Raw genomic sequence first — 10041 nt, forward strand, 5'->3', positions numbered from 1 at the left:
GGAACATCATTGATGCTCTTTTCTTCAGTTTGTACTTTCTCGACGTGTGCTAGAACAGCATAGCAACCTTTTCTTATTAGTTTTTGTGCCTTCAAATTACTAATAAGATGTAGCTTCGTGTTGCCCTTTTCTCCGTACACCATTAAGTGTTTTCCTTTTTCTCGTATAATGCGAATTGCATTTTTGTAACAAACGATCTCTACTTTCACTTCTTTCAACCAGTCCATACCGATTATCACATCAAAACTCCCTAACTCTACTGGTATCAAATCAATCTTAAATGTTTCGCTAACCAGTTTAATTTCTCGATTCCGACATATATTATCTGCTGAAATTAATTTACCATTTGCTAATTCGAGTAAAAATTTACTATCCAAAGGCGTCAATGGACAACTTAATTTAGCACAAAAATCTCTACTCATATAGCTTCTATCCGCACCCGAATCAAATAAAACGTAAGCAGATTTATTGTCAATAAGAAACGTACCCGTAACAAGCTCCGGGTCTTCATGTGCTTCTGCCGTATTAATATTGAAAACTCTTCCGCAGCCTTGTCCATTCGTGTTCTCCTGGTTCGGGCAATTTCTAATAATGTGGCCCGATTTTCCACATTTATAACAAACTACATTGGCATACCTTGCTCCGACACTACTTGCTCCGCCATTACTCGTTCTGACACCATTTGTTCCTTTCATTATATTAACCCCTGGTCCGTAGACCTCACACTTCGCCGCGCTATGACCATTTCTTTTACACTTGTTGCAAAATTTGGTGCAGAACCCCGAGTGATACTTTTCACACCTTTGGCATAGCTGCTTCTGATTGTTGTTGTTGTTGTTACGGTTATTACTGTTGTTGGGATGATTGTTGTAGTTGCTGTTGCTGTTGTTGTTGTTGTTGTTGTTGTTGTTGTTGTTGTTGTTGTTGTTGTTGTTGTTGTTGTTGTTGGGCCGTTTGTTGTAGTTGCGATTGATGTTGCGATTGTTGGGATAATTGTTGCGATTATTGTTGTAATTGCTGTTGTTTTTGTATTGGTGATTCTTATCACCGTTTTCCTCCCACTTTCTTTTGACTTGCTTCACATTTGCCTCTTCAGCAGTCTGTTCTTTAATTCTTTCTTCAATCTGATTCACTAGTTTGTGAGCCATTCTACATGCCTGTTGTATGGAGGCGGGCTCGTGGGAACTTATATCTTCTTGGATTCTTTCCGGTAATCCTTTCACAAACGCGTCGATCTTCTCTTCCTCATCTCCGAATGCTCCCGGACACAATAGGCACAATTCTGTGAATCATCTTTCGTACGTGGTAATATCAAATCCTTGGGTTCGTAACCCTCTAAGTTCTGTCTTGAGCTTATTGACCTCGGTTCTAGGACGGTACTTCTCGTTCATCAAGTGCTTGAATGCTGACCACGGTAGTGCGTACGCATCGTCTTGTCCCACTTGCTCTAGATAGGTATTCCACCATGTTAACGCAGAACCTGTGAAGGTATGCGTAGCGTACTTCACTTTGTCCTCTTCAGTACACTTACTTATGGCAAACACCAATTCGACCTTCTCGGTCCACCGTTTCAATCCGATCGGTCCTTCGGTTCCATCAAATTCCAAAGGTTTGCAGGCAGTGAATTCTTTGTAGGTGCATCCTACACAATTTCCTGTACTGCTAGATCCAAGGTTATTGTTGGTATGTAGCGCAGCCTGTACTGCGGCTATGTTTGAAGCTAGAAAAGTACGGAATTCCTCTTCATTCATATTCACGGTGTGTCGAGTAGTCGGTGCCATTTCCTTCAAAATAGTCAAATGGAACAAGTTAATCATACAGAATATTAAGAGTAGTTAATAGTATTTCGTAACATAATATGAACTCATTTATAAAAGCTTTTCTTCATATTAGCGTTTTATAAGTTTAAATTCGGGTAGTACCTACCCGTTAAGTTCATACTTAGTAGCTAATATACAATTCAACTACTACAAGTCTATATGAAAAACTGATTATAATAATATTTCGCGTTCAAACTTTTACACAATATTTTACAAACTTACAATACCGCTTATTTTACATATAGCATGAAATATAGCACACAATAAATTTGATACAAGATGGTTGTGAAGATAATTCTAGCTAGTACACAAGTCGTTCAGCAAAGGCAATAAAGATACGTAATTCATACGTCCAGAAACAAGTCATGCATACTGGTTTTACTAGGATTACTTCCCATCCTTGGTCTTGTGGAACATAACCGTTATGGCCGTTGATAAGACAACGTGTTGTAACGTCGTCAAAGGGACGAAGGTTACGTAATGTCCAACAGTCCCGTAACAATCTAAAAACTTCATTTCTTACCCCAATTACCGACTCCGTCACTTGTGGGAACGTTTTGTTTAATAGTTGTAGCCCGATGTTCTTGTTCTCACTTTGGTGAGAAGCGAACATTACTAATCCGTAAGCATAACATGCTTCTTTATGTTGCATGTTAGCCGCTTTTTCTAAATCACGAAGTCCAATATTCGGATATATTGAGTCAAAATAATTTCTTAACCCATTACGTAAAATAGCATTTGGGTTCCCCGCAATATATGCGTCAAAGTAAACACATCGTAACTTATGGATTTCCCAATGTGATATCCCCCATCTTTCGAACGAAAGCCTTTTATAAACCAAGGCATTCTTGGAACGTTCTTCAAATGTCTTACAAACTGATCTCGCCTTAAATAGTTGTGCCGAAGAATTCTGACCGACTCTAGACAAGATTTCATCAATCATGTCTCCGGGTAGGTCTCTTAAAATATTGGTTTGTCTATTCATTTTGTGTTTTTATACTGTAAAATAGACAAGAGTTAGATTCATAAAAAAAATACTTATTAATACAAGCAGTTTTTACATATATCATAAAGCATAAGCACACTATATTACATATATTACACCACACGAATACAACTATCTTATTCCGACTCGCTTGTTTCTTCTTCTTCGGTTTTGGATCGTTTTGCCAAGTTTCTAGGGATATATGATGTTCCCCTAATACAAGCCGTCGTTTTCCACATTGGTTTAGAAAAACCTGGTGGTTTAGAGGTTCCCGGGTCATTGTTACAACTTAAGGACTTCGGGGGTTGACGATACATATAAAGTTCATCGGGGTTGGAATTAGATTTCTCTATTTTTATGCCATTTCCCTTATTATTTTCTTTTGCCTTTTTAAATTCAGTTGGGGTAATTTCTATAACATCATCGGAATTCTCGTCGGAATCCGATTCATCGGAGAATTGGTAACCCTCCCAATATTTTGCTTCCTTAGCGGAAACACCATTGACCATAATTAACCTTGGTCGGTTGGTTGAGGATTTTCTTTTACTTAACTGTTTTATTATTTCCCCCACCGGTTCTATTTCTTCATCCGGTTCCGATTCTTCTTCCGGTTCCGATTCTTCTTCTGGTTCCGACTCTTCTTCCGGTTCCTCTTCGGGAACTTGTGAATCAGTCCACGAATCATTCCAATTTACATTTGACTCTTCGTTATTATTAGGTGAGTCAATGGACTTGTTCTAGAGGTAGACATCTATCACATAATATCAAACGCGTTAAGAGATTAATATATCACATAATATTCACATGTTAAAAATATATAGTTTCCAACAAAATTTGTTAAGCAATCATTTTTCAAGTAAACACGGTCGAAGTCCAGACTCACTAATGCATCCTAACAAACTCGATAAGACACACTAATGCAAAATTCTGGTTCTCTAAGACCAACGCTCTGATACCAACTGAAATGTCCCGTTCTTATTGATTAAAAACGTTCCATATTAATTGATTTCGTTGCGAGTTTTTGACCTCTATATGAGACAATTTTCAAAGACTGCATTCATTTTTAAAACAAACCATAACCTTTATTTCATAGATAAAGGTTTTAAAAAGCTTTACGTAGATTATCAAATAATGATAATCTAAAATATCCTGTTTACACACGACCATTACATAATGGTTTACAATACAAATATGTTACAACAAAATAAGTTTCTTGAATGCAGTTTTTACACAATATCATACAAGCATGGACTCCAAATCTCGTCCTTATTTAAGTATGCGACAGCGGAAGCTCTTAATAATCACCTGAGAATAAACATGCTTAAAAACGTCAACAAAAATGTTGGTGAGTTATAGGTTTAACCTATATATATCAAATCATAATAATAGACCACAAGATTTCATATTTCAATACACATCCCATACATAGAGATAAAAATCATTCATATGGTGAACACCTGGTAACCGACATTAACAAGATGCATATATAAGAATATCCCCATCATTCCGGGACACCCTTCGGATATGATATAAATTTCGAAGTACTAAAGCATCCGGTACTTTGGATGGGGTTTGTTAGGCCCAATAGATCTATCTTTAGGATTCGCTTCAATTAGGGTGTCTGTTCCCTAATTCTTAGATTACCAGACTTAATAAAAAGGGGCATATTCGATTTCGATAATTCAACCATAAAATGTAGTTTCACGTACTTGTGTCTATTTTGTAAATCATTTATAAAACCTGCATGTATTCTCATCCCAAAAATATTAGATTTTAAAAGTGGGACTATAACTCACTTTCACAGATTTTTACTTCGTCGGGAAGTAAGACTTGGCCACTGGTTGATTCACGAACCTATAACAATATATACATATATATCAAAGTATGTTTAAAATATATTTACAACACTTTTAATATATTTTGATGTTTTAAGTTTATTAAGTCAGCTGTCCTCGTTAGTAACCTACAACTAGTTGTCCACAGTTAGATGTACAGAAATAAATCGATAAATATTATCTTGAATCAATCCACGACCCAGTGTATACGTATCTCAGTATTGATCATAACTCAAACTATATATATTTTGGAATCAACCTCAACCCTGTATAGCTAACTCCAACATTCACATATAGAGTGTCTATGGTTGTTCCGAAATATATATAGATATGTCGACATGATAGGTCGAAACATTGTATACGTGTCTATGGTATCTCAAGATTACATAATATACAATACAAGTTGATTAAGTTATGGTTGGAATAGATTTGTTACCAATTTTCTCGTAGCTAAAATGAGAAAAATTATCCAATCTTGTTTTACCCATAACTTCTTCATTTTAAATCCGTTTTGAGTGAATCAAATTGCTATGGTTTCATATTGAACTCTATTTTATGAATCTAAATAGAAAAAGTATAGGTTTATAGTCGGAAAAATAAGTTACAAGTCGTTTTTGTAAAGGTAGTCATTTCAGTCGAAAGAACGACATCTAGATGACCATTTTAGAAAACATACTTCCACTTTGAGTTTAACTATAATTTTTGGATATAGTTTCATGTTCATAATAAAAATCATTTTCTCAGAATAACAACTTTTAAATCAAAGTTTATCAAAGTTTTTAATTAACTAACCCAAAACAGCCCGCGGTGTTACTACGACGGCGTAAATCCGGTTTTACGGTGTTTTTCGTGTTTCCAGGTTTTAAATCATTAAGTTAGCATATCATATAGATATAGAACATGTGTTTAGTTGATTTTAAAAGTCAAGTTAGAAGGATTAACTTTTGTTTGCGAACAAGTTTAGAATTAACTAAACTATGTTCTAGTGATTACGAGTTTAAACCTTCGAATAAGATAGTTTTATATATATGAATCTAATGATGTTATGAACATCATTACTACCTCAAGTTTAGTAGGTAAACCTATTGAAAGTGACAAGAAATGATCTAGCTTCAAAGGATCTTGGATGGCTTGAAAGTTCTTGAAGTAGGATCATGACACAAAAACAAGTTCAAGTAAGATTTTTACTCGAATTAAGATAGTTTATAGTTATAGAAATTGAATCAAAGTTTGAATATGAATATTACCTTGAATAAGAAAGATAACCTACTGTATATTACAAAGGTTTCTTGATCTTAGATGATTACTTGGAATGGATTAGAAAGCTTGGAAGTAAATTAGTAAACTTGAAGGGATTTTTGAAGTGTTCTTGAAGTGTTCTTCCTATGATGATTATAGCTTGATTCTTGAAGTGATTTTTGATGAAGATGATGATTAACTACTGGAAAAATACGGTCATAATAGTGTGTGTGTGTGTGTTGAGATAGAATTAGAAAGAGAATTGGAAGTGAAATGGAGTGAATGATGAGTGGTAATTGGTGAGTGGTGAGTGGGGTTAAAAGGAGTTCTAGTTAGTTGACTAGCTCATGGTAGAAGTTAAAATTGATTAGTCATACATGACATAATCAAGAGTGGAATCCCATGCTAGTTCCTATTGGTATATACTCATAGTAAGTACGTTTTGAAGCTGTGTATAATACGGGTAAGAATACGACTAGAATTCTTGATGAAAGAAAAGAATGGAAAAGTAACTGTAACCATTTTTGTTAAGTATGAGTGTTTTGATATATGTCTTGAAGTCTTCCAAAAGTATTTTAATACATCTAAATACACTACATGTATATACATTTTAACTGAGTCGTTAAGTCATCGTTAGTCGTTACATGTAAGTGTTGTTTTGAAACCTTTAAGTTAACGATCTCAATTAATGTTGTTAACCCATTGTTTATTATATCTAATGAGATGTTAAATTTTTATATTATCATGATATTATGATATATTAATATATCTTAATATGATATATACATTTAAATGTCGTTACAACGATAATCATTACATATATGTCTCGTTTCGAAATCCTTAAGTTAGTAGTCTTGTTTATATGTATATAACTCATTGTTAATATACTTATGGCGATACTTACTTATCATAATCTCATGTTAACCATATGTTTATCCATATATATATCGTCATGTCGTTTTTACAAGTTTTAACGTTCGTGAATCGCCGGTCAACTTGGGTGGTCAATTGTCTATATGAAACATATTTCAATTAATCAAGTCTTAACAAGTTTGATTGCTTAACATGTTGGAAACATTTAATCATGTAAATATCAATCTCAATTAATATATATAAACATGGAAAAGTTCGGGTCACTACAATTTTTCCACACTTGGATTTTATTTTCCTTTTTATTGTCCTCTATTCTATTTCAAATGAATTTTAATATTTTGGTTTGTTTCTCAATTTATGTCCTTTCCGAGGTAACAATAATTTCGGTATTAATACCTAATTTTATCATTCATAAATATGTATAAACATGATTTTGAGTTCATTTAATTGAAAATTTTGAAAAATTTTACTAGAATTGGGTAGTCAGTATATAAGACTAGGGCTGTTCTTTATTATCAGAGAGCAGTAGATTCTAATACAACTACTACTTTACTAGTATTTTTAATGGTAACCAAGTGTTTAAGATAAAAATTTTTAAAAATCCGAAAGAATTTAACCCCTTCCCACACTTAAGATCTTGCAATGCCCTCATTTGCAAGAAATCGGTAATAATTTAAATTATTGAGGGTGATTAGCGTAGAAATGATTAAATTTTACCAAAGTTTCCAAACATATTGTTGTTTGTGTTGAATGATAAATGGTGCACATCATTTGTTCATTCCGTCTTGTTGTTATTTCACATATATTTTGCATCTTGTCGTCAAAATTAGTTGCTTTTGCTGAACTTAATGCCAGTCTTTGAAAATGCGTTGTTTTACTATGTTATGTACATAAGATAAACTGCAAACATATATACATATTTTTGAAGTTTGGTATATTACCCTACATTCAAAAATTATTAAAATCTAATAAAAAAATTAGAAAATTATAAAAACTATTACAATATTAACATAAGTATTAAATGTATCAACGTTACAAATAATAAAATAAATAAAACTAAGTAGACTAGGGATGATACTGATACCAGTAGGGGTTCCATGCATAACCGTATGTGTAATAGAATGCTTCGGCTGGATTATACGTAGGATACGGTGGTTGGATCTCTATAGACCAGGGAGGAAATACGGGCGATGGAGTAGGAATATAGTTTCTACCTACATGTTGGTAATGAGCTATGATTTGGTTTTGATGAACTTGCCAATCTTCAAATGCTCGATGTCTAGCATTTTCATACTCTTTTGAAGCTATAAACCTTTGCATTTCTGTCATTTCATTTCCCCCTCCCACATTACCTGGTTGTTGGTTTCTCTCAACCTGTGGATGTCTACCATGGTATTGTACTGCGGCGTTATTTTGCCTCTTCAAAACCTTCGCACCATGGTATACATTTAAACCTATTGTATCGCGGGGTTCTGGTTCTTCGACTAATAATCCCCCCCGACTTATATCCACATTGAGATACTCAGCAATTAATGTAATAAATATACCACCTCCTATTATACTGTGTGGTCTCATCCCCCTAACCATAGCTGATAAATAATAACCCACACAATACGGTATACTTACAGCGCTTTGTGGGTCTCGAATACACATGTGGTAAAATAAATCCTGTTCATTTACCTTTTCCTTATTCTTACCTCGTTGTGTAATCGAATTGGCTAAAAACCTATGAATTACTCTTAATTCAGCTCTATCTATATCCAAATAAGAGTAATTTCCCCTTTTAAATCGGTGATGGCTATTCATTTGACTCCATACACCATGCGTATCAAAATTTTCATCAATTTTCCTACCGTTCAATATCAACCCTCTACAATCGGCAGATGCTAACTCCTCAGTATATACGTAAGGCCTGAGCCATGTCTAGTAGAGACATGTGGCTAATCGAACCTCCTAACAAAAATCTAATAAAAGATCGATCGGTTAAACTAGGTACCCGATCATTTATTTCTATACTACACAACAATTCTTCACACCATACTTTATATACAGGTCTACGCATGTTGAAAAATTATACCCAATCGTTAAAAGTAGAATTACCATACCTCTGTGTAAGTAATTCCCAAATTGGCCCGACCAATTCTACAGCTTCTAACGGTTCCCATTGTATTACCCTAGGTACTTCAACAGCTTTAGAATGAAGAGTATGCAAGCCCCTTTGGTATTTTGGATAATCTATCCAAAGTCTGTCAAATCTCAGGTTCGGGTGCAAATCTTCCAAGTGCATATCAAAAAATGTCATAACTGGATGAGGTATATCTTGTTTATAATAGCTATCAACATCCTATTGTTCCGCATTCTCAGGAGGAGCATTGCGAGCTTGGGATGAAGATTCACCCCTTTCAGTCTGCAAAACACATCAAACACAATTTTTGTGCATCCAAATATGCATTAGTGTCAGCAAAATCATCAATCAAAATAATTACAATGACATGTCCAATTTATATCAAACTTATGCTCATTTTTATATTTTTATCAAATCTACACTTTTTCAAATAAGCATATATGAAAATGATCACCAAGTTCATAAGCATTCAACTCAAATAACATGTCAAAATAATCATTACTAGCAATTAAACAAGTTTCAAATGGCATTATCTCTCAAAAATCAAGTTCATGAATTTTAGACTTGAAAAAGTCCACTTTAATTCTCAAAATCATGTTTAGGCTCAAAGTTTGGATCATTTAACTACCTAAACATGTTACACTACTTAATTTAGAAATAATTCATGACAAAAATCGGCCATAACCTGTTTATATCAAAAAGCCCCAAATTTGCTCAAGAACACAAACCCTAGATTACTCAAAATTTGAAGTTTAAGGCTTCTAATCATGTTAAATAGCATCAATCTAGGTTATACAAGCATAATACACAAGCAATTTAAGCATAATTACACTAAAAAGCATTAAAATCGAATTGGGGAAAAAATTGCTCAAGAACACTAATTTTCGAATTAAATGGTGTTTAGGTGTAGAAATTTACCGTTTTTCTTGAGCAATTCCTTGATAGCATCCTTCTCAACATGATTTTAGTAAAAGATTTGATGATTTTCGGTAAAAAATTTTGATTTTGGGAGTAATTTTTTGGTATTTTTCGCAGTTTATGTGGGTGTTGTGTGTGGACTGAGCTGATTCCATCATTTTTATTTTTTTTCTGTAATTTCTGAACTCCGCGAGTCGCGGTGATTTTGCCCATCAAACCCCGCGAGTCGCGGTGCTTTTTTTTTTT

The sequence above is a fragment of the Rutidosis leptorrhynchoides genome, chromosome 1 (genome assembly GCF_046630445.1).
Source record: "Rutidosis leptorrhynchoides isolate AG116_Rl617_1_P2 chromosome 1, CSIRO_AGI_Rlap_v1, whole genome shotgun sequence".
Taxonomy (NCBI): domain Eukaryota; kingdom Viridiplantae; phylum Streptophyta; class Magnoliopsida; order Asterales; family Asteraceae; genus Rutidosis; species Rutidosis leptorrhynchoides.